The 25,784-nt window shown below is 47.7% G+C and overlaps 1 protein-coding gene across 1 annotated transcript in view; it reads left to right on the forward strand.

Moving 5' to 3' along the window:
- Window positions 1-25,784, forward strand: part of PPP1R14C (protein phosphatase 1 regulatory inhibitor subunit 14C) — an 89,639-nt gene that overhangs the window by 40,414 nt on the left and 23,441 nt on the right. The gene's annotated exons all lie outside the window — the stretch shown is intronic.

Consider the following 25,784-nt stretch of genomic DNA (forward strand, 5'->3'; position numbering starts at 1 on the left):
AGAGAGGTTAAGTTGCACAGCCTGTAACTGGCAGCGCCAGGACCCACACCTTGGTCTGCTTGGCTCTACTGTCTGTTCTGAAAGGCCGTTATGGCTTGACGGTGCAGGTGATGTTGAGTTTGAGAATATTCTGTTGGGCGCAAATATTGAATGGAGTGTCAACAGTGTGCGAAGTGATGTGTGAGGTCCACTGAAAAGGAGCCTGCTTTACTGTGTTCAGCTGGGGCTTCTGCCTCCAGCACTGCACCAAGGCCGTTCTTGTCAGGAAGCTGTCACATCCATGGCGCTCAGGGCAGTGGCCCAGTCTCACTTGGGGGGCTGATGCAGCTGATCAGCCCTTCTCCCTAAAACTTGTTCCCCTCCGCTGGTTTTCCAGACACTGTTCTCTTCCCACTCCCTCTGCTGGTCCTCTGACATCTTTCTAATTTCTGCACATTCGAGGCCTCGGGGATTAGCCCTCAGACCTCTTCTCTTTCTACATCCCATCTCTTGGGGTTCTTATTTGGTCTCATGGCTTAAAATATCATCTATACACTTGTGAACCCCAAATTTCTGTCTCTAGCCTGGACCTCTCCATCAGAGTTTATCCTTCCATATCCAACAGCATCTACTACATCAACACTTAGATGCCTAGAAGGTGGCTCAGCCTCAGTATATCCAAAAGCAAGCTCCATCTGCAGCTCCATCGCCCCCACCCCCACCTGCCCTTCCAGCCCATCTTGCTCAGCTAAGACCTGGCAGCCCATCTGAATGGTTCCTCAAGTCAGAAACCTTCGAGCCATTCTGTCCTTGCATCCTATATTCCGTTGGTCAACAGACCCCATTGGCTCTGCTTTCCAAGTATCCCAGAGCTGACCTCCTCCTCTGTGGTCTGTGTCACCCACTTCACTTGCCTGGATTACTTTAGCTCTACTGCTCTCCTTTCTTCCTCCTTTGCCTCCTCCCCCTTCATCCTCAACACAGGAGCTAGAGTGATCTCATTACTGTAATTCAGATTATGTATATGTCCTTATACTCATCTATGAGATCTGTGTTCTGGCCCCCAGGCCTTACCTTTCTGATCTTCCCCTTCATTTCCCTGCACTGACTTTGCTCTCTCACACTGGTGTCCTCATTTTCCAAGCCATCTGTGTTTCCTCTTTAGGGTTTTGCAACTTGCTCTTCCTCTGCTCAAAACATTCTTCCCCTGGACATCTTCACAGTTCCGTCCCTCACTGCCTTCAGAGCTTTACTCACTATGAAGCCTCAACATCTGGGGAATTGCAATACCCCAATCCTTCCTGCCTCTCTTGCCTGCTCTAATTTTCCTTATGGCGCTTGCGTCCATTCAACATTATTTTGCATACTTATGTCCCTGGAGGGTAGAATTTTGTAAATTTTGTTTCCTGCTCTCTTCCTAGTACCTAGAACAAGGCCTTGCCTATAGTAGGTGCTCAATAAATATCTGCAGAATGAATTTATCTGCCAAATGTTTGGTTATTATCACAATGTGCAAAGAACAGTGCTTAGAAATGGGAGGGACACAAAAATAAATTAGGTGTGTATAATACTCTCAGAGTGTTCCCGATCAGTTCAGTTCAGTGGCTCAGTCGTGTCCAACTCTTTGCGACCCCATGAATCGCAGCACGCCAGGCCTCCCTGGCCATCACCAACTCCCGGAGTTCACTCAGACTCGCGTCCATCAAGTCAGTGATGCCATCCAGCCATCTCATCCTCTGTCATCCCCTTCTCCTCCTGCCCCCAATCCCTCCCCGCATCAGAGTCTTTTCCAATGAGTCCACTCTTCGCATGAGGTGGCCAAAGTACTGGAGTTTCAGCTTTAGCATCATTCCTTCCAAAGAAATCCCAGGGCTGATCTCCTTCAGAATGGACTGGTTGGATCTCCTTGCAGTCCAAGGGACTCTCAAGAGTCTTCTCCAACACCACAGTTCAAAAGCATCAACTCTTTGGCGCTCAGCCTTCTTCACAGTCCAACTCTCACATCCATACATGACCACTGGAAAAACCGTAGCCTTGACTAGACGGACCTTAGTCGGCAAAGTAATGTCTCTGCTTTTGAATATGCTATCTAGGTTGGTCATAACTTTTCTTCCAAGGAGTAAGCGTCTTTTAATTTCATGGCTGTAGTCACCATCTGCAGGATACTGAACGAGGAACTCCCCACGTCAGTAGGTGCCCAATATGCTACTGGAGATCAGTGGAGAAATAACTCCAGAAAGAATGAAGGGATGGAACCAAAGCAAAAACAATACCCAGCTGTGGATGTGACTGGTGATAGAAACAAGGTCCGATGCTGTAAACAGCAATATTGCATAGGAACCTGGAATGTCAGGTCCATGAATCAAGGCAAATTGGAAGTGGTCAAACAAGAGATGGCAAGAGTGAACGTCAACATTCTAGGAATCAGTGAACTAAAATGGACTGGAATGGGTGAATTAAACTCAGATGACCATTAAGAAAAGACATGTGCCTCACATCTACTTTTAGAATCATTATTTAAGTGCCCTTCTGATTATTGTTTTTCAGTTGCTAAGTCTTGTCAGCTCTTTGCAACCCCATGGCCTGTAGCACACCAGGCTCCTCTGTCCTCCACTAGCTCCCAGAGTTTGCTCAAATTCATGTCCATTGAGTCGGTGATGCTGTCTAACTGTCTTACTGTCTTATCTGCTGTTGTCCCCTTCTTTTCCCTTCAGCCTTTCCCACCATCAGGGTCTTTTTCAATGACTTGGCTCTTTGCATGAAGTGGCCTAAGTATCGGGGCTTCAGATTCAGCATTAGTCCTTCCAAAGAATATTCAGGGTTGATCTCCTTTAGGATTGACTGGTTTGATCTCTTTGCAGATCAAAGGACTCTCAAGAGTCTTCTCCAGCACCATAATTCGAAAGCATCAATTCTTCAACACTCAGCATTCTTTATGGTCTGACTTTCACATCCATACACGATTACTGGAAAAACCATAGCCTTGACTAGACGGACCTTTGCCAGCAAAGTGTTGTCTCTGCTTTTTAATACACTGTCTAGATTTGTCATAGCTTTCCTTCTGAGGAGTGAACATCTTTTAAAATTTCATGGCTGCAGTCACCTTCCAAAGTGATTTTAGAGCCCAAGAAAAGAAAATTTGTCACTGTTTCCACTTTTCCTCCTTCTATTTATCATGAAGTGATGAGGCTGGATGCCATGATCTTTGCTTTTTGAATGCTGAGTTTTAAGCCAGCTTTTTCACTCTCTTCTTTCACCCTCATCAAGAGGCTCTTTAGTTCCTCTTCACTTCTAGCCATTCTGATATGAGACTTTAAAAGAGACCTTACCCTGCCAGCTGTTCTAGAAGGAAATGGTTTCAGGTACTACAGTGATCTTAAGCTGGGAGTTGGGTTTATATGGAGACAGAGGAGCATTCCAGGTGTGGACACCCATGTGCACAGAGGTGGGAGCTTTCAGACTCAGTGTACAGAATGAGTCACTTGGTTTGCGGTATCACTTTGTCTGTTTCTAAGCTCCCCGTGTGTGAGGTGCTGTGTCTCCTTGGAGAGGTCCTGAATACTTTGCCTCAGGTCCACCCAAAGCATAGAAACTCAATGCTTGAGATCTGATTGACTAAGTTTGCACTGGTCCATTTTGACTTTGCCCATCCATTCTGTGGGCTTGATCTGGATGCCAGCCTCTCTGTGTAGTAATTTACATGTCTCTTAAGTCCTGGCCTGAATTGTTCATGTTGTTCTTGAGTGTTACTTGAGTGTCCTACAGGATGCCATGGGCACAGTTATAAACCTAGTCAGCCTTTTAGTGGGAAGGAGAGAGATCCTGAAATATTCTGAGTGCTCACTGCTATTTTCTGCATGTCTCCTTTCTTAATCCCCTATTTTACTGAAAAGTACAAATCATTTGTGTAGGCTGCCACTGGACCACAGGTAAGGGCCAGGCTTTGATTCACAGAGAGAAGAGCTTCAGTTCAGTTCAGTCCAGTTCATTCACTCAGTCATGTCCGACTCTTTGTGACCCCATGAATGGCAGCACGCCAGGCCTCCCTGTCCATCACCAACTCCTGGAGTTCACCCAAATTCATGTGCATCAAGCCGGTGATGCCATCCAGTCATCTCATCCTCTGTCGTCCCCTTCTCCTCCTGCCCCCAATCCCTCCCAGCATCAGGGTCTTTTCCAGTGAGTCAACTCTTCGCATGACGTGGCTAAAGTATTGGAGTTTCAGCCTCAGCATCAGTCCTTCCAATGAACACTCAGGACTGATTTCCTTTAGGCTGTGTTTCCCAAGCTTGATGCTTATCAGAGTCATCAGGGGAGCCTTCTTTTCAAAATATTTTATTTTTTTATTGGAATATTTGCTGTCTATGTTAGTTTCTGCTGTACAGCAAAGTGAATGAACCATACGTATACATATATCCCCTCTTCTTTCGGATTTCCTTCCCATTAAGGTCACCACAGAGCACTGAGCGGAGTTCCCTGTGTTGTACAGCAGGTTCTTGCTGACTATTTTGTACGTAGTAGTCTCCTGATCCATCCCACCCATCCCAGGGGAGCTTTCTAAAGCCGCTTCAGTCACATTGCCAGAGAAAGGGTGCAAGAATCAACATTAATAAACACAAGGAGACTATATTCTGGAGGAGGAATGGCACCCTCTATCAGCCTCTGCTGATTCAGGTCTGGAATACCTTCCGACACATCTCATTCTGGTTTTGAACAGTTCCTCTTGATGATAACTCATTCCCCTTTTCCTTTAACTGTTGTTCCAGGGATGGAGCCCCTGAACCCACTATCCTAAGCCTCCTTACCCTGCCTCTCACCCTCGCAGATGTTTACTGTATGCCTGATGTGGGCATGGTTCCCTTATCTCTTTTCCCTCAACATCCCTCTTCCATTTTGATTGCCCTTCTCTTATCCCAAGAAACAGTTACTCAACCGATCCATAGGCCTACTGAGGATTGATGAAACCTGAGCCAAGATTTGCCTTTGTATTGCATACCTCTGTTTGTTTTCCCTTTAAAGAATGTGTACAAAAGGATACGGTTGGCCTGATCTTTAAGTGGTAAGTGTAACTTAGTGACGAGAACCACATAATGTCCTGCTACAATTTGTATGTCAATTACATATCATTCCTTTTCCATTAATTAAAGGCAGAACCCTCCAACTGTCTACCAAGAAATACTTTATTATCCTAGAATGGTTTTTTGAATGTTACTTTGAAGTGATGAAAAATAAACAACAATTTTTCATTTAAAATATTTTTGGGGCTTCCCTGATAGTCCAGTGGTTAAGAATCCACCTTGCAGTACAGGGGACGTGAGCTCGATCCCTGGTCCAAGGAGATCCCGCATGCTGCAGAGCGGCTAAGCCTGTGCACCGCAGCTTCTGCAGCCCGCCTGCCCTAGAGCTCACGCTCTGCAACAGAAGCCGCCACAGTGAGAAGACCGTGCACAGCAACTAGAGAGGCGGCCCTCCCTGCTGGACACAACTAGAGAAAAGCCCCTGGGGCCGTGAAGACCCAGCACAGCGAAAAATAAACATTTTACATTTTATTAAGTTGCATTGGCCTCTCCTCACTCTGAAACGACTAACCCCTTTACTTAGTAGGAGGCGGGCTACTCTTGCTTTATGTCAGACAGCAAGAGTTTCCAGACATTTCAGACAGTTCTGGCATTTGTTAACCTGATAAAATAACTGCCTTGGTGAATTGCAAGATGTAAAAGATGCTCTTATATAATTTGTTCTGTAATTGAAAACCCTGTTTCATTTAATTAAGCTCCTTGGCAGTAGATATTTTCTGTTCTTTAACATCTCAGTGAGTCAAGGGGAAATCCTCTTGTTTAAGCTCTGATGCTTGTTGAATTTAATTACTGACGTGGAATTTAAAGATGAGATAGAGCCAGTTCCTAAATATAACAATTGATCCAAGAGGTTCTCTGTCTGGGTTGAATCATTCAACAAAGGCAAGAGTTATAAAAAGAATATATGCCCACTTTCCCTTTGGACTAGCTTTACTTACATACCTAGAGGAGTTACTATTTATAGCCTCTCTTATACAACCTGCGTGATTATCTTATCTCCAATTCTGGGTCAATTTCAAGAGGAAATTAAGTACTCATGCAATTATATGGGTTCCTCGTTAACTTGAATCGTTTAGAAATGTGTTTAGTGGTAAAGTTTGAGGCCTGAGCATTTTATTTGGGAGAGGGCTTCAATTTATTCACTGACTGTAAAAAGGTCACTGTGTGTGTATGTGAGTTGGATACCATGATCTGTATGGGCAGGGGAGGAAGTTACAAGAATAAGGGAAGCACAGTCCCACCTTCCCAGAGCTCTGAGTTTGCTGGTGGAGACAGCAGACATACATCTTGGTGGGTTTTAATATGCTAGTGACTGTGGGGAGATGGAATCTGCCAAGGACCACAGGGCGTGGGCAACCAGAGAATGGGAGACTCCGGATGCTAACACAGTGTCCGGTCATGGGCAGTGACTGGCCTGAATGGGTTGCACTCATCTCCTCATGTGCACTGGGTACCAAGGGGAGAAGATTGAGACCCTCTGGCCTGGTCACTGTCTGGGCAGAAGAACCTGTCTCAGGAAGTGGAGAAACGGGATTCCCCTGTCCTGTGTCATAGACCCTGAGAACTGTCATCCTAGTAGACCCTCCCTTTCTAAGTAGGAGTAACAGTGGGACTTTCAGAAGGGAATCATCACAGTATACTGTCGTTATGCCTGCTGAATACTAGCTGGATTGCTTCAAGCAGGCTAGAGGCTGGCAAAGACTTATAGTCCTAGGGGCAACTGGGCCGTCATAAATCTTCATCCTTCTTGCCTTTATAACACTGGAGTTAGCTTGCTAGAGCAAAGACCCACTGGGACTCAGAATAAATCATTCAAGCAGTCACTCAGCAGATAATTATGGAGTGGCCACTAGGTGTGAGGCCCTTCTGGTCCCTCTTTCATTTATGTCAATATTTAGCAGGGTAGGAGCAAGGCATTGGATTCTTGAATCTCATTTCTGTTCTAAGGACTTAAAAAATTTTTTGATAAGGTGCACTGAGGGGAGAGGCTTCCAGAATTGGTCTCTGCACATGCAGGTGTCTTCCATGGCCAGGGCAAATGCCAGGGCATGGGTGCTGAGATGCACAGCATGGATCAGGCTTAATGGTGTATGGCATTTGTTAGTATTTATACAGAAAAGCGGAGAAGGCAATGGCACCCCACTCCAGTATTCTTGCCTGGAAAATCCCTGGATGGAGGAGCCTAGTAGGCTGCAGTCCATGGAGTCGCTAAGAGTTGGACATGACTGAGCGACTTCCCTTTCACTTTTCCCTTTTATGCATTAGCGAAGGAAATGGCAACCCACTCCAGTGTTCTTGCCTGGAGAATCCCAGGGACGGGGGAGCCTGGTGGGCTTCTGTCTATGGGGTCGCACGGAGTCGGACATGACTGAAGCGACTTAGCAGTAGCAGCAGCAGCAGATACAGAAAAGAGGGGGCTTCCTTGGTGGCGCAGTGGTAAAGAATCCACCTGCCACTGCAGGAGATGTGGGTTCGACCCCTGGGTTGGGAGAGAACCCCTGGAGGAGGAAATGGCAACCCACTCCAGTATCCTTACCTGGAAAACCCCATGGACAGAGGAGCCCAGCAGGCTACAGTCCTTGGGGTCACAAAGAGTTGAACATGACTGAGGACTGAGCACAACAGGTGGCTTTGAATATGTCATCCTCAATCAAAGTTTTTCCCTGCTCACGACAAAATAAATGAAGCTCCAGGGAAAGATTTGAGCATTCAGTAGCTTTCTGGGAGTAAAATCAGAGTGTTAGAAATTTGTCCCCCTCATTATTTATCACCGTTTTTTCTCCTTCTAAAAATAAATCTGTCATTCAGTCAATTCTTTTGTTAAAATGAAAGTATGGAGCCCCTACTCCTCTTCCATCTGCCACTATTTGTGATCTCCAATGAGTGTCTGTCCTAGGAGCAGAAGTCACAGGTGGCCGTGAGGCAGCAACCTACTGCCTCACTAGCGGAAGTTTGCTTTGCGGCTGAATCAGAATCAGAATTTTGAGAATTACTGGAATTGTGTGTGACTCACCTAGGGTCTAAGTCCCAGAGCTGTTACTATAAAGGGGAAACTCTATCATAATCAGGGCTGGCAGCATTTATGGAAGACAGATGAGAATTTCCAAGTTTCAGGAAGGCCTGTGTGCCCTCCCCTCCGCTCCCAATGGCACCACATAATGCTAGTAACCCTCTACTCGCCTCCCACTAAGCCTTGAACTTCTCTGCTTGCTCTACCCCTTTAGTTCCCTGACAGGTAACCTGGGGGAATCATTCAGCTGCAGAGGGTTACAAGGATCATCTGCTGGACTTGCCTTCCTCCGGCCATGCAAAGTGAGGGTGGGGAGGTATCTTTGTGGGAGAAAGTCAGGAGTGCAGCCCAGGCTGAGACCTCAGCCCCACCTGAGAATTTAATCTGGACCCGCTGCAGGTTCAACTCAGGTAAAGACCGCTTTCTGCTTCCTGTTGTTTGTCTAGGAAGTTCCGCTCTGGACCTCTTCTCACCAGCACTCGCTTCTAGAAGCCGTTCCAGCAGTGGCTCAGGAGGGCACTTGGCTTGCATGTTAAAGGCACCAAGTGTTTGAGTTGCATTTGATGTTTACCATGTCCCCAGAATCTGTGAAATTAGGGAGAAGGAGGCCCCAAAGTTAAAGGGCTGCTTTGTAGGTTGGCAAATTGCTGAATTCCAGGCTGTTATGGGATGACTCTCCAACGTGGTGGCAATCTGCCTGTGACATCTGTCCCCTGATTGATTGCTGTGGTCAGTGAAGAAGAGGATATGGGTTGGATCCTGCTCTGGCTGCACTGTTGCCAGATGACCTCTGACCCCTGGGGGAGGAGGGCTGCTCCTCGGTGAGAGCTGCGTGATGGCTCGGGTCCCCTGCCACAGCTTCCTTCACCCTGGGCATTTGACTGAGTGTGCATCAGTGTGTGTGCAGGACCTGCACAATTACAAAAGCTAAGGAAGATTTTGTTTTTTATGGGAGGCGAGGCTCATTTTCAAAATAGGGTTACCAGCAGGAGGTGAGGAACACTCAGATGATGTCTTCATTGAGGGTCCCGGAGGAAGTGAGGTTGAGCAATGGCAGAGAAATGGTGGCCTTGGACCTGGAGACAACCTCCCAGGCCCAATTTGATGGGGATGGTGCGGCCACACTCACTCAGCTGAGCCTCAGTGCCTGGCCAAGCAGCAGTGTGCCTTGGGTCATGGCCATCTGCTTCCATTAGCATCATCTCTGCATGGGTGTGGGTCTCTTGTCTTACTGAAGGTTGTTTTCAGTACCCAGCCCCTGGCCAGCCCCTAGTAGGCAGCCAGTGCGGAATGAAGGTTCTACGAGGGCCGTGGAAATCAGTGATCGTGCACACGGAATGGCTTTCCCCTTTTTTGTTGTCACTGTCTTAGGAGACACTCAGAACCTCCTGAGGCAGGGTTTGCAAGCTTTTGTTGTTGTTAGTTGTTCCATCGTGTCCGACTCTTTACCACCCCAGACTATAACCTGCCAGACTCCTCTGTCCATGGGAGTCTCCAGGCAAGAATACTGGAGTGGGTTGCAATTTCCTTCTCCAGGGGATCTTCCTGACCCAGGAATCGAACCCGAGTCTTATACACTTCAGGCAGATCTTTACCATTGAGTCCCTGGGGAAGAGAAGCCCTGCAAGCTTTAACTGACTTTAAATCCCCTGGGCTCCGGTTCCCTGTGGGGGTCCTGAGTTCCTCCCTGTGTGTCAGGGTCCAGTGACCCTGAGGGAGGTGCCCAGCAATCTGCATCTTCACAAGGGGTTTCTCAGGCAGGTATTCCATGAATCATGACTTGAGAAAGAGCCCTTCAAGCTTCTAGCTGGGACATGCCCTGGAAAAATCTCTCAGGACTTCCCTGGCAGTCCAGTGGTGGACTGGACTCTGAACTTCCACTGTAGGGGGCATGAGTTTGATTCCTGGTGGGAGAACTAAGATTCTACATGCTGTGCGGTATAGCCAAAAAAGTATTAAATTTTTTAAAAGTGAGAAATCTCTCCAAGTGGGGAATCAAGAGTTGGAGAAGGGAGTTCTGGCCCTTGCCCTGCTTTCATCTTGCGCCTGCGGTTTCCCAAACTTTGATATCTTGTGCTGCCCTGCATTGAGTCCTTGAGGCATACTCTAAAATTCTCTCCAAGTGCACTTTAAATTTTCAATGACATTGTTGAAAGCAGGTGACGTTTTAAAAATTGAGTGCTTTTTGTTATGCCCAGAGTCGGAGTCCCCAAAACTGAGAGAATAAGACGTCCACAGCTATGCAAAAGCATGAAGGGGTTTTATTTCTAGCTCGAGCTAAGGCTCCCACCACATCCAATGCAGTGGAGTGGAGCAAGGAGCCCCGAGCCCAGATTTACAGCAGTATTTATAGGTTTTAGAACAGAGAGTTGGCAAGGGCTGATTGGCTGCAGGAGTTTCCTAGTATTTACTAATTGGCTAATCTTTATTGGCTGCAGGGGTTTCCTGGTATTTACTAATTGGCTGTTGGCTGCAGGGGGATGTCTTTTACGTCCTGATAAACTCAAACCAGGTTACGGGGAGTATGCTGATTAGACAAGTCCTAGCATCCACGGGGATGACCTCACTGGGCAATGACTCAGCCTTTCCCGCGAGTCCTACCTTAGTCCCTGAAGCCTATTCACGGTGTTTGTTAGGTTCCAACATTCCCTCCTGTCCTTTGATCATGGAGAGGAATCCTCCTCTTCATTTTGAGACATTGCCTGATATGTCTCAGCATCATCACTTGAACTGTACTGATATGTTCTTTTTACAAAGGTCCAAGGTCGAGGAATAAATCTGGCCACCGAGTATTGGGGGGATTCCAGTAGTCGAATTGAGTACCTCATGGGTTAGTCCATTACGAAGCGTCCAGGTGATCTTAGCAGGTTGATGTGGGTTAGCACCAGCAGTTCCGGAGTGCAGAAGGAGGGCCACCAACAGGAGAGTCAGGGGGATTCGTCTGGGGCCAGCTGGCAGATGAGCTTCATTTTTAAGGGGCTGGTGGGATGCGGCGTCGCCTTCCATTCTTTTTGGGCCTTTTCTTGTTCCTCTGGGGTGGCGCGATGCACGTGGTTGCAGTGCACCCAGGGTCCAATTCCGTCCACCTTTAGGGTAGTGGGGGTGGTAAGGAGAACAACATAGGGGCCCTTCCATCTTGGCTCTAAGGTTTTTGACTGTTGTCTCTTAACCCAGACCCAATCTCCCGGGCCCATATCATGGGACGGGATCGTTCCTTTACTCTGGCCCTCATGAACTTCTCGGATCAGTGACCAGATATGTTTATGCACTTTACTTAGAGCCAGCCTCTCTTGTTGGAACGTGCGTAGCAAGAGAGATGGTTTAGTCTTTCCCTCAAACACTGAGCAAATGGGGGGTGGACTTCCATATACAATTTCAAAGGGAGTCAAACCTAGTTTATAGGGGGTATTGCATGCCCGAAAAAGCGCAAAGGGAAGGAGGGTTACCCAGTCTCCGCCAGTCTCTATTGCCAGCTTTGCTAAGGTTTCTTTTAGGGTCCGATTCATTCTTTCTACTTGTCCTGAGCTCTGGGGACTGTACTCGCAATGTAGCTTCCATTTGGTCCCCAGGGCTGAGACCAGTCCTTTAACAATTTTGCTCACAAATGCAGGTCCATTATCAGAGCCAATAGATGCCAGCAGCCCAAACCTAGGTATTATCTCTTCTAGGAGCTTCTTAGCCACTATTATTGCTGTCTCCTTTTAAGTGGGGTAAGCTTCTACCCACCCAGAAAATGTATCAACCAAAACTAACAGGTAACGATAGCCATACTTGCCTGGCCTTACCTCTGTAAAATCTATCTCCCAATGCGGTCCCGGCCTTTCCCCCCGGTATCTTACACCCGTGTGCTGTCCTTTTCCCGGTCTCATCATCTGACAGGCCTTGCAGGTGCGGACTATGTCCTGTGTGGTTTTCTTTTGTCGGGGAAACCGCAGCTGTGCTGTTTGTAGAAACGTCAAAGTCTTTTTCTCTCCCAAATGGGTGGTTTGATGTAAATGGGTACAGAGATGTCTGCCTAGGTTGGCAGGAAGCAACAGGTTGTCATTCTGGTCCGATACCATCCGTCCTTGCCCGCAGGGCGGTTGGTGTTATCTTGCATCCAGCTTAAATCGGAGGGGGAGTATATGGGGCTTGGGGGGAGAGTCCCCATCCCCGGCGGTGGTAATCCTACAGCCAGCACATGAGCTTGGCAGTATCCAGCGGCCACCTTGTGGGCTGCTGCATCAGCAGCACGGTTGCCTCGGGCCCTGGTATCTTCTCCTTTCTGGTGTCCTGGGACATGTACTATGGATACTGCCTGGGGCAAGTGGACCACTGCCAAGAGTCTGCATATTTCAGGTAGGTTCTTAATCTCTTTTCCCTCTGCAGTCAAGAACCCCTGTTCTTTATATATAGGGCCTTGAATATGCACGGTGCCGAATGCATACCGGCTGTCAGTGTAAATGGTGATCTTTTTTCCTTTTGCTCTCTCTAGTGCTTGTATCACAGCTATCAATTCTGCTTTTTGGGCGGATGTTCCAGGGGGCAAAGCCTCGGCCCAGATGACCCTCCCAGTGTCATCTACTATGGCTGCCCTGGCTTTTCTCTGCCCATCCTTTATATAACTGCTCCCATCTGTGAACCATATCAGCTCACTGTCCTTTAATGGTATGTCGCTGAGGTCTCTTCGTATGGCGGTTACCTCACCCAATACTTCAACACAGTCATGGAGATGCCCATCCTCCTCCGGGATGGGCAAGAGTGTAGCAGGATTTAGAAAACAAGGTGTCTGAAAGTGTATCCGGGGAGCATCTAACAGCAGGGCTTGGTAATGGGTTAAGCGAGCGTTAGAAATCCACTTACCCGGTGACTGTTTGAGGATCCCCTCTATGGCATGGGGAGTGTAGACCAGGAGGCGCTGTCCATAAGTCAACTTGTCGGCGTCATGGACAAGGAGAGCAGTGGCCGTGATGATACGGAGACAGGGCGGCCATCCAGCAGCTACCGGGTCCAGCCGTTTAGAGAGGTATGCCACAGGCCGCCTCCAAGGTCCCCATTGCTGTGTCAGGACTCCCTTTCCCACTCCCTGCTTTTCATCCACAAACAGTTGAAATGGCTTAGCCGGGTCAGGGAGAGCTAGGGCCGGGGCTTCTAGCAACGCCCGCCGGAGTTCCTGAAACGCCCGCCTCATTGGCTCAGTCCAAGTCCAGTTCTTATTTTCTCTACTTCCTTCATATAGAGGCCGGGCCTTTTCAGCAAACCCCAGGATGCATAGCCTGCAGTACCCAACAGTCCCTAAGAACTCCCTCACCTGCTGAGGAGTCGTTGGCTTGGGGATCGGTAAAATAGTCTCTTTCATAGCCTGAGTCAACCTTCTTTGTCCCTGTTTTATTTTGTACCCCAAGTAAACAACTTCCTGTTTAGCAATTTGGGCCTTCTTTGCACTCACCTGGTACCCCAATGTCCCCAAAGTCTGAAGGAGGTTGCCTGTGGCCTCTAGGCATACCTCCTTGGTAGTAGCGGCCAGCATGAGGTCATCCACATATTGCAATAGGACAACGTCGGGGTGGCTAGTCTGGTACTCACAGAGGTCCTCGCCTAGAGCCTCGTTGAACAACGTGGGCGAGTTTTTAAATCCCTGTGGAATGCGAGTCCAGGTCAGCTGTCCTACAGTCTGACTGTCTTCGTCAGTCCATTCGAATGCGAAGATCTCTTGGCTCTGGGGGGCCAGAGGCAAACTGAAAAAGGCATCTTTTAAGTCCAAGATTGTATACCAGATGTAGTCTGAAGACCTTGGGGTTTTTCGGAAAAAGAAGGGGTTTGAGTTTTCCAGTTATATAAATTACTCGTAGAAAACGGCCAGTACTGGTATGTTCGCTCCCCACCGGGATTTGCCGGCCCCACCTGGACCGGGAATGCCCGAACGGTGGATGAAGGAGCCTCCCCGCTTCCGTCCTCAGACAAGTCTCCGCCCCTTCGAGTCCTTCCACGAGTTCCTTGGGCCGGCCCCCCTTCCCATGGCGGAGCCGAGGGTTCTGGGTCCCTCCTTTGTTCTACGGACGACACCTGCGGTACCTGCGGGGGCAAGGGTGGCTGCATATATGGGGGAGGTGAGATCTCAGTGTCTAAGTCAATCAGGCTAGGATATAAAGAGGATTCCTGGAGTATCGGCTGCTTCTTCTGACTCTCCCGATCTTCATGGTCAGTCATTACAAAGGGGTAGAAGAGCTTTGACCCATAATGACGGAGCTCACAATGAGCACACAAAAGAACAAAAATGGCGCCAGACAGAAGACAAACAAATATTGGCCGAAAACACAGAACTAGGTCTATCCCGGGTTACTGTTGTCTTGCTTCCCAATGTTATCTCACCGAAGGGCGTCCACTGCCCACCAGATTCGGAGTCGGGAGAGATGTTCCTTCCCAATCCCTCACAGAACCAGCTGCCCTCCAGCGCGAATGCTGGGCCCCGGTCTTATGCTGGCTGCCAGTTGCCTTCAGGTGCACTCACTGGGCCTCGGTTTTACACTGGCTAAGACGACTAATTCACCTCTGATTGGGCCTAACAAGAGCCAGCTGCCTTCCAGTGCATATGCTGGGCCTCGGCCTTACGCTGGACTTAACCAGACTTAACACCGGTGTCCAAATATCTTTCCTCCTAGTAAGGAAACCCCTTCTACCAGGAGAGTGTTATTCTTCCCAGTTAAAGGGATCCCGGACGAGCCCCCAAATGTTATGCCCAGAGTCCGAGTCCCCAAAACTGAGAGAATAAGACGTCCACAGCTATGCAAAAGCATGAAGGGGTTTTATTTCTAGCTCGAGCTAGGGCTCCCACCACATCCAACGAAGTGGAGTGGAGCAAGGAGCCCCGAGCCCAGATTTACAGCAGTATTTATAGGTTTTAGAACAGAGAGTTGGCAAGGGCTGATTGGCTGCAGGAGTTTCCTAGTATTTACTAATTGGCTACTCTTTATTGGCTGCAGGGGTTTCCTGGTATTTACTAATTGGCTATTGGCTGCAGGGGGTTGTCTTTTACGTCCTGATAAACTCAAACCAGGTTACGGGGAGTATGCTGATTAGACAAGTCCTGGCATCCACGGGGATGACCTCACTGGGCAATGACTCAGCTTTTCCCGTGAGTCCTACCTTAGTCCCTGAAGCCTATCATGGCATTTGTTAGGTCCCAACACTTTTATAGGAGAACAATAGTAAAAAATTACTGGACATACATTAAAAAAAAAAAAAAAAACAGTTAAGTGTCCAAATATCAGATCTTAAAGAAATTCGATTTTAGCCATGGGAGACTAGGCAATACCTCACAGCCACCCCTTATGGCATCAAGGTTATAATTAATTGTTTCTATGAAACAGTTGCTTTTTTTTCCCCTCTGTAACCTTGAACCCTTCTCTACCTAAGTCTCCAGACTCAAGCGTATCTTTTGCACTGTAAGGAAATCCATCCTGTACCAGCTTCCAGCCTGGGGGAGATGATTAGCTTAGACTTGGAAAGTGGTTAAAGTGCAGGTTCAGGAGACACTTAAGCCATGAATTGATAGACTTGGTGATGATTTGATGGTAGGGACAGAGGGGGAGGAGGCTTCAGGGGCAGGGCCTCTCTGAATAGTCGCATTGCCTGCCTGGAGCAAGCCCTCATTAAATGCAAATTATTATGGTAATTGTTTACAAAGCAGCTCTCTCTCCCTTTGGTCTGCTCAGTTCTCATAGAAGCTCTAGTTAAATGGCTTTTGAGGGGTGAAGAGGAAGCTGGACTGTTCCCTCAGCCTGGCAGTTGAGCCATGGCAGTCGGGACCTTTTGTTGTTCAGTCGCTCAGTCGTGTCCAACTCTTTGCAACCTCATGGCCTGCAGCACGCCAGGCTTCTCTGTCCTTCACCGTCTCCTAGAGCTTGCTCAAACTCAAGTCCATTGAGTCGGTGATCCCATCCAACCATCTCATCTTCTGTTGCCCCTTTTCCTCTTGCCTTCAATCTTTCCCTGCATCAGGATGTTTTAGACTTCCATATGTTATAATAAGGATTCTCAAGGCTATTAGCGAGACGGTCAGCCTGTCACATTGCTGTGTTGTCACCACAACAACAGTAGTCGTTTTTTAAAATTATAAGCACATTCTAAAATTGAAGTTCAGTTGACATCCCTTATGTTTCAGGTGCACAACATAATGATTTGATATATATACTGAAAAATGATCACCAAAATAAGCCTAACATCCATCACCATAACAGAATTTCTTTCTTGTGATGAGAATTTCTAAACCTAGCAGCTTTCAAATATGCAATGCAGTTTGCTAACTGTAGTCGCTATGCTGTGACATTATATCCCCATGACTTATTTATTCATAATTGGAAGTTTCCAAGTTTTGACTCCCTCCCCCCTTTTTACCCGCATCACCCCACCCCAGCCAATCACCAGTCTATTCTCTGTATCTGATAGTCATTTTTTAAAAAATCAATGGACTTTACTTTTAGAACAGCTTTATATTAGATGAAAAACTGACCGGAAATTACAGAGCTCCCCTACACCCCCTCACCAATTCCACCCTCCCTGTTTTCCCTGTTATTAATGCAGTTGTGCTTATTGCAGTTGATGAGTCACTATTGATACATTATTATTAACTGACGTCCATGGTTTCCATTAGGGTTCAATGTGTGTCCATTCTATGGGATTTGACAGTAATGGCATGGATCCACCATGACGGTTTCAGAATGATTTCTCTGCTCCCAAAATGCCTGTGCTCAGCCACTCATCCCTCCTTTCCTGTGAGCCTTTGATATCCACTGGTCTTTTTACTGTCTCCATAGTTTTGGCTTTTCCAGCATGTCCTATAGTTGGAGTCTTTTCAGATGGGCTGCTTTCACTTAGCATGAAGGTTCCCCCATGTCTTCTCATGACTTGGTAGCTCATTTCACCAAGTCTTGCATATTCCATCTGCACCTGGAAGTCTCCATATGGGAATCACAGTTTCTTTTTGGTGCCTGGCCTCTCTTCCAAGTGGCATTTCCACATCGTTTTCTCCTCCATCTTGCTCTTTTCTGCACCTTCAGCCCTGGAGACATTTGACCATAGCTGATTTAGGAACCTTCCCAAGATAGGAACTGGAAAATGATTGGATTCAGTGTTCGTGTTCAGGAAATAAGACACCACAGTGACTCCATATTCCTACTGAACGATTCAGTGAAAGTTTTGGTAGCATGGGAGAACTGCCTTTTCTCTAAGAATGGGGTTGTACCAGACTTAGAGTTATTAATGCCTTTGTAACACCCTGGGGATAAATTGAGCATTTCTAGCCAAAAGAGTTCGGCTTGGCACCTAAGTAGTTTTGTTGCAAGGGAGAGTGTATGCCATCTTGCATCAGAAGACAGCTCTGGCCAAATCACTGAAAATGAGAAATGGGACACAGACAAGTATGACTTCCTAGAGACAGTCTGCATGGCTGTGGCCTCTTGCTCTCTTTGGGCATCACTAGCCCTGTTCTAGAACACTCCTTTATTCTTCCCCAGCGTCCTCAGTCATTGCCTGCAGTCCAGGACTGATTTGAAGTCATTGCTGAGTTGCCTTGCTCGTAGTGTGCAGCTGCCCAGTCCCTTGTCTTTTTATGGTGTCTTAATGTCTGGGTCTTCCACCTCCCTCAGGACCCGCTTACGTGTGGTGTTCCTCGTGACATAGGTGCTGCCGTGGAGAGTGAGGGTCAGAGGTGAGGCATTGCTGTCGGTCAGCACGGGGGCGTGAGGATGGTGGCCGTCCACCTGCTGTATCTGGAGCCTTTAGGACGTCCTGTCCTCCCCATCCTCAGGTGTGCCACGGCTGAGAAGGTTGTCCCTGCCATCTCTGCCATCTGCCTCAGCCATTGCTGGTTTCGAATCCCTTATTAGGAGCCATCCCTCCTCCCTCTTCTTGTCAGTTTGGTGCTGTTAGCAGCCAGCCATGCATCTTTAATGTTCACATGCAGAAATGCAGAACCAAGTGCTATTGTTTTGAGAAAGCTTGGCATCTGGAGATTTTTGCTTATATTTCCTTTCTTTTTTCTTCCTTTGAGTCCTTGTGCTTTTGAACAAGTTGGTAATGTGTTAGGTCTTCACTTGCCCTTTTCAGGCATCAGGAATGAAGGATTCCTTGGAAGACACTTCCACATTGAGCTTTATTTTTTAAAGAGAAATCCAGCCATCAGAAGCACCCAGTCAACTGAGCACTTTCTGAGGTCATGTTATCATCTGTTAGTTTGCGCTACCCAGCCGGGCACCTTCAGGCCAGCGGCTTATTCATCCCTGAGGATTATGGATGTGGGGGACCCGGGTTGGGAGATGAATTATCTTGCCTGATTTGCATGTTGTAAGAGACAAGAACAGAATTTAAACCTAGGCCTGTCTCTCTCCAAACTCGATGCCCTGTGCCACTTCCTGCCACCTGCTGGAGGGGTCTCATTTGCACTGAGAAGCAGGGCCACCTGGGCCTGTGTGGAAAGAGGCAGCTTTTGAGCCCTGGTCACCCAGATGTCCTTTCATCACCACTGAGACCAAGGATGGGACACATAATGTCATTTCTGCCCTGACTCAGAGCCCTTTTTTAAAACTGTGTTTAGAGAGCTACATTATCTCTCCAAGGACAATCTTCTGTTCAAACGAATTGCTAAATGTTTTAGAGAGGGCAGAGATTTGGGGTGGGGAAGACCAGCTCCTCAGAGCCCTGTGGAGGGGGAGCAATGTGCCAAGAGGGGAGGGAAGGGACCTGGGGTGCAACCCCTCGGCTGACTCCGCACTGACTTGCTGCTTCCCCGGGCAGCTCCTAGTATCCAGGTCGCCTCTGGCCTGGGCACGCACGCCAAGTGTCCTGCATTGCCAGTGGCTCACAGCCACCATCACACCCACCCAAGCTCAGTAGGGTGCCTTTATGCATGCTCCTAGAAAAGCGCTCAGGCTCAGCCCACTTTGTTAACCCGTGCAGCTGCTCGTACAGAACTTTGCCCCTTGAGGTTTGAATTAAAAGTGAAAGTGTTAGTCACTCAGTCGTATCTGACTCTTTGCGGCCCCATGGACTGTAGTTTGCCAGGCTCCTCTGTCCTTGGGATTCTCCAGGCAAGAATACTGGAGTGGGTTGCCATTTTCTTCTCCAGAGGATCTTCCCTACCCAGGGAACGAACCCAGGTCTCCTGCATTGCAGGCAGATTCTTTACTGTCTGAGCCACCAGCTGCTGCTGCTAAGTCACTTCAGTTGTGTTCGACTCTGTGCGACCCCATAGACGACACCCCACCAGGCTCCCCCGTCCCTGGGATTCTCCAGGCAAGAACACTGGAGTGGGTTGCCATTGCCTTCTCCAATGCATGAAAGTGAAAAGTGAAAGTGAAGTCGCTCAGTCATGTCCGACTCTTAGCGACCCCATGGACTGCAGCCTTCCAGGCTCCTCCATCCATGGGATTTTCCAGGCAAGAGTACTGGAGTGGGGTGCCAGAGCCACCAGGGAAACCCCTTTATCACCATTCGTGTATATTGTACTTTGGTGTTTATTGTCTGTCTTCCCCAACAATCTCCTTGAGAGCAAGTATTTTTGTCCATAATTCATTCTCTAACCCTGGCATCTAGAAAGTTTTGGCAAATAGCAGGTCCTCAGTAAATATTAACGGCTGTCACATGGATTTGCCTGGGGTGTTTAGATCCCAGTGTAAATGTGCCTAGATCTGGAGTATCCTCCTGTGACCAGCAGTGTGAATCTTTATATCTCTGGGCTGGCATTTGTTTTGTATTATTTTAAAATTATTATTATTATTTTTTGGCCACCTTGTGCAGCATGTAGGATCTTAGTTCCCTGATCAAGAATGGAACCTGCACCCCTCTCAGTGGAGCTTGTTGTTGTTCAGTCGCTCAGTCATGTCTGACTCTTCCCAATCCCATGGACTGCAGCACACGAGGCTTCCCTATCCCTCACTGTCTCCTGGAGTTGGCCCAAGTTCATGTCCATTGAATTGGGGATGCCATCCAACTCTCTCTGCCCTCTTCTCCTTCTGCCTTCAATCTTTCCCAGCATCAGGGTCTTTTCCAAGGAGTCAGCTGTCAGGTGGCCCAAATAGTGGAGCTTCAGCTTTAGCATCATTCCTTCCAAAGAGTATTCAGGGTTGATTTCCTTTGGGATTGACTGGTTTTATCTCCTTGCTTTCCAGGGGACTCTCAAAAGTCTTTTCCAGCACTAAAATTTGAAAGTATCATTTCTTCAGTGCTCAGCTTTTTTCACGGTTCAGCTGTCACATTTGTATGTGACTACTGAAAAGACCAGAAGTACAGAGTCTTAACCACAGGACCTCCAGGGAAGTCCCTGTTTTGTATTGTTGATTGGGCTTCCCTGGTGGCTCAGATGGTAAAGAATCTGCCTGCAATGCAGGAGACCTAGGTTCGATCCCTAGATGGGGAAAATCCCCTGGAGGAGGGCATAGCAACCCATGCCACTGTTCTTGCCTGGAGAATCCCCATGGACAGAGGAACCTGGTGGGCTATAGTCCACGGGGTCACAAAGAGTCAGACATGACTGAGTGACTAAGAACAGAACAGGGTGACAGTTCTCAACTGGATTGCTGTGACACAAGGATGTATCTCAAATAATTTATTCAATGATAATAGTGAAAGTACCAAGTAAAGTTGGTGAACTATCAGAAAGTTAAAATATATTCTAAGTGTTGTGAAGTAACGTCAGTCTTGCTCACTGGTATCACGGTGTTTCCTTGAGCAGGACGAGAGGGAGACACGCTGCCTATGGCACTGGGGATGGGGTTTGCTCTGTGGCTTTCCTGCTCTCTCCTGCCACCGCTGTGTGTATGCGCTGACACCCCAGAAATGAACCTTAGCTGTGGGGAGTGCAGGATAGAGGGATGTCTGACCGGGAGGCAAGGAGGGCAACCTCTCTGCTTATTATTTAAATCATCCCTTCGCTTTATCACAGGGTGAAGCCCAGTCAGGCTGTTCTAATCTTTTTAAAGGAGGAGTTTGACGGATTTTGCTGTTTGGCTCGGAGCAAGCTTCAGCCTTTGAAGGTTATTTAACTTTCAAAACAAGAATTGGGAGATTGGGACTGACATATACACACTATCAATACTATGTATAAAAGAGCTGACTAATGAGAACCTACTGTATAGAACAGGGAACTGGATTTGGTGCTCAGTGGTGACCTAATGGGAAGGCAATCCAAGAAAAAGGGGATGTAAACAAACAAACTCAAAACAGCAAAAACCAAGCGTGTATTAGATATGTGCTAGTGACATGGGATTGTCAGTGTTGAATCTGGAATGGTGTGTGCTCGTTTAACCCTTTGAGTTCTATTACAGGACTCTCCTACCCCAGCTCCTCTAAAGTGCCTGGTGGATGTGGGCCCATCCGGGACTGGATCTGGTGCCCGTATTAAAAAGAGGCTCATCTGCTCTCCTTTCACTCAGCTTTCCAGCTCTTTACGCCTCCCCACTCAGTCTTGATCCTTTCCCAGTTCTTCATGCCCCCCTCCTCAGTCCTGATCCTTGTACGCCCTCTGGCCTCCATGGTCCACAGCGACAGATGACTCTCTTAGTTCATTTGCCTCACTGGAGCATTTCTTCCTGAAACAGGAGCTAAACATATTAAGATATAAAACCTGATGTGTCATAAAATGTCTGTGATTTTTCCCTGTCTCTTAGTTGACATTCCGGGGGGATGTAGGCGTCGTTTCCCCTTAGGATCTTGGCACATTTGTTCTCTTGGCTTCCAGCTCACAGCACTGTTGTTGGGAAGCCTGATGACATTGATTTTCTGTCCTTGTGTGTGTGACCTGTTTTCCTTCTGAAAGCTTCCCAGATCTCCGCTTCATCTCCAGTGTTCTGATATTTCACAGTGATGTGCCTTAGGGTAGGCTGGGCTCCTTTTTAAGTAAAAATTTATTACAAATTCCAGGGCTTTAAAAGTTTACTATGATGTGATTTAAAGGTTTAATATGATAATATTTAGATATAAGCCGCTTAAAACCAAGCATAAACTTTTTATGCTTGTGGTTCTTCTGACTACAAAATCAAAACTGCAAATTAAACATAAAGTACCCAACCAACTCAAATGTACAATGTGAATTGACTGAGATGGCTGATGTTATTCCTTCTGTAAGGGGAATTAGGCACAGTTGGCTTCCCTGGTGGTTCAAATGATAAAGAATCTGCCTGCAATGCAGGAGGCATGGGTTTGATACCTGGGTCAGGAAGATTCCCTGGAGAAGGGGATGGCTACCCACTCCAGTCTTTTTGCCTGGAGAATTCCATGGACAGAGGAGCCTGGTGGGCTACAGTCCATGGGGTCACAAAGAGTTGGACACAGCTGAGCCACTAACTCAACAGCAAGGCAGAGTTGTGGGCAGCACAGTCTTTTGAGCAGTGGCTTGGGGCTTCACTTGGTGTGAATGAGTCAGTGTTAAATCCATCTGTTGGCTTTTTTCTCCTTAGGCCATTAACATAATTCTGCTTGATGATAAACACAGAGCTGGATCTAGGTATGGGATGGTCATCCAGATAATTCTTAGAAGAAATGTGCTTGCTTACAGAAATGGTTTGGGGCTGTCATTAATGAAAACATGAAATGTAAATATTTTCAGAGAAAATAAATAACACTCACATAGTCCCTGGGAATGGGGACCTTCTTTGGTTTTTCCTCCTCCAGTTCCCCCTTAAGCCTGTGGAGGGGAGCTGTGGGGAGTGCGGGTATCAGAATAGGCGAGTGCCCACCCGGCCCCGCTGCCATGTCTCCCTCGCTGGCACCATGCTCACAACACTCTGACCTCACGGCCCTTCATGTCCTTATTTTTGGGCGGAGACTGTGGAGAACAATGAGCCACTGTCACTTTCGGGAAGCCCTCCGGCTGTGTGGTGGAGCTTAAAAACCATCCTCCGTTTTCAAAGTGCTTGAGGGTTTTCAAGCTGCTTAAGCATCTTCCTTCCTGCCACCTTCCCTGTTGTGGAGGGAGGCGAGCATTTGTACTTTTTAACGGCTCACACCACACTTGTCGGGGTTCATGGTGTAAAATCTCTGGTTAGCAGTGTATGAGTGTGTGTGTTTTCCCCACAGGCCGTCTGTGTTTCAGGAACACAATATGAGGTTGCATCACTGTGTCCTGGTGCGTGAGCCGGGGGTGGTCACAGGCCCTGCAGAGTCCTGCCTGCACAGGGATGTAGCAGCGTGGGGGTCCCCCTTTTGCCTAGGGGTGGGGTTGCTGGAGATAGCTGCCCTCTGAACTGCCTTTTGGTTTGTGAGGTGTCTTCAGGGTCCGAGTCGTGCCCTGTCTTTGTGTGTTTCTTCAAAACCGCACAGGCTTGGGACTTCCCTGGTGGTCCAGTGGCTGAGATCCTGAGCTACCAATGCAGGGAACTCAAGTTCAATCCCTGATTAGGGAACTAGATCCCACATGCTGCAACTAAAGATCCTGCATGCCGCAACAAAGACCTGGCCCAGCACCAAATGATAAAATAAATTAAAAAAAAAAGAAAGAAATTGTAAGCAAAACAAACAAAAAACCTCTCAGGCTGGAAACCTGCATCTTCTCTTTCCCTCTTCCAACTTCCAGTTCATCTCCAAATTCCGTCTCTTTCCCCTTCCTATTTATCACTGTTGAAATCTTTCCGTTCTTGCCTCAACTGGCATCCAGGCCCTGTTAGCTCCCATAGATGAGTGCAGCAGCCTCTCAGCAGCAACCCTACCCCGTACCCTGGGCCCCTGGACCCCTGGGCCCCTGGGCTGGGACTGCGCAGCTGGGCCAGTTCTCCCAACATTATTCCCCACCCTTGCTCTAGAGCCCTCCGTTGCTACAGTCTGCAAGGAAAGGCTGGCAACATGAAGGGGATGGATTTTGTTTGTCTTTCACAATATTTTAAGGACTTGTAAGCCAACTGGAAAAAAAATCAGGATATTTTAACATTAAAAAATCCATCTTTTCAACTTTTCTGAAAACTTGGAAAATCTGGTAGCACTGAGCATTTGTTCCTAAAAGGTTGCAGTGGTCGGGAATGGAGGGTTTTGAGTTTTTTGTTTTTGTTTTCTTTTCTTTTGCTGCTCTTCCGTGGGGCATGTTTTCTCTTGCCTGTTGCACTCATACTCCATACTCCCACCTGCCTCAGCTCTCATTTCTGGCTTTCATAGGCATTAGTATTAATATTTGCAGCCCAGAGCAGTCTGACTCCCTTTCTGTACCCGGTATTTAGAACAATTCTGGTATTTTGCCTCCTGTATATCATCCTGTCTCTTTTGGGTGCTCTCTGTCCCCTTCTCAGTTCAGTTCAGTTCAGTTCAGTGGCTCAGTTGTGTCCGACTCTTTGCAACCCCATGAATTGCAGCACGCCAGGCCTCCCTGTCCATCACTAACTCCCGGAGTCCACTCAGACTCACATCCATCGAGTCAGTGATGCCATCCAGCTTCTGTCATCCCCTTCTCCTGCTACCCCCAAATCCCTCCCAGCATCAGGGTCTTTTCTAATGAGTCAGCTCTTTGCATGAGGTGGCCAAAGTATTGGAGTGTCAGCTTCAGCATCAGTCCTTCAGATGAACACCCAGGACTGATCTCCTTTAGGATGGACTGGTTGGATATCCTTGCAGTCCATGGGACTCTCAAGAGTCCTCTCCAATACCACAGTTCAAACGCATCAATTCTTTGGCACTCAGCTTTCTTCACAGTCCAGCTCTCACATCCATACATGACTACTGGAAAAACCATAGCCTTGACTAGATGGACCTTTGTTGGTAAAGAAATGTCTCTGCTTTTCAATATGCTATCTAGGTTGGTCATAACTTTCCTTCCAAGGAGTAAGCGCCTTTTAATTTCATGGCTGCAATCACCACCTGCAATGATTTTGGAGCCCAAAAAGATAAAGTCTGACACTGTTTCCACTGTTGCCCCATCCATTTCCCATGAGGTGATGGGACCAGATGCCGTGATCTTCGTTTTCTGAATGTTAAGCTTTAAGCCAACTTTTTCACTCTCCTCTAAGCCTGTCCAAATCCTGCCATTCTACAAGGCCAGCTTCTCCTCTGTGAAACCCTCCCTCCCTGGCCCAGGTGGAAGTGTTCCCCTTCCTTCATCATAAAGCACTTTGGTTTGTCTGTCTTTTGGCGCCTCTGGATATCATTTTGTTTTTGTGTGTCGGCTGCCTCTCCAGAGCATGGCCTCACAGGGCTGACACACAGAGCCTCACGCATGGTGAACGCTCAATGGATACTTTCTTAACCAGAAGGATGCACACACGTGATCAAGGGCCTCATTCTGTGGGTACCAACAGGAAGACCTCTGACTCAGTGGGGATGATGTTAGCTAGTGACTTACCCAGCCACTTTGAAGAGGTTGTTTCATATCTTGTCACCTGAGCCCCTGTTGGCATATCTATTTTTAGTGTACGGAAGTCTCTGAACACAACTAAATTCTAGCAAACCAGAGTATGTCACGGGTGGAGTTTCTGCCTTGTAAGTGACCTGATCTGTCCCCAAGGTTATTCACTGATACTGCTTTACACAGAAGATAGAGCTCAAGAGAGCATCAATTGAATTTGGACTATGTCCACACTCCTCATTAAAATGATTAAACCCCAAATATATGCAGGATTCTACGCCTGATGCTAGATCTGTTTTGTCTTCCCACCTGTACCTCCGTGGCCCCGTCTCTCTGTCCTCCCCGGGGCTTTAGTTTCAGTATCACCAACCTTCAGAATCCACCCTGCTCTGTGTTCCACGCTCTGCCCTTGTCCATA

This window comes from Capricornis sumatraensis, chromosome 13, assembly GCF_032405125.1.
Source record: "Capricornis sumatraensis isolate serow.1 chromosome 13, serow.2, whole genome shotgun sequence".
Classification (NCBI taxonomy): domain Eukaryota; kingdom Metazoa; phylum Chordata; class Mammalia; order Artiodactyla; family Bovidae; genus Capricornis; species Capricornis sumatraensis.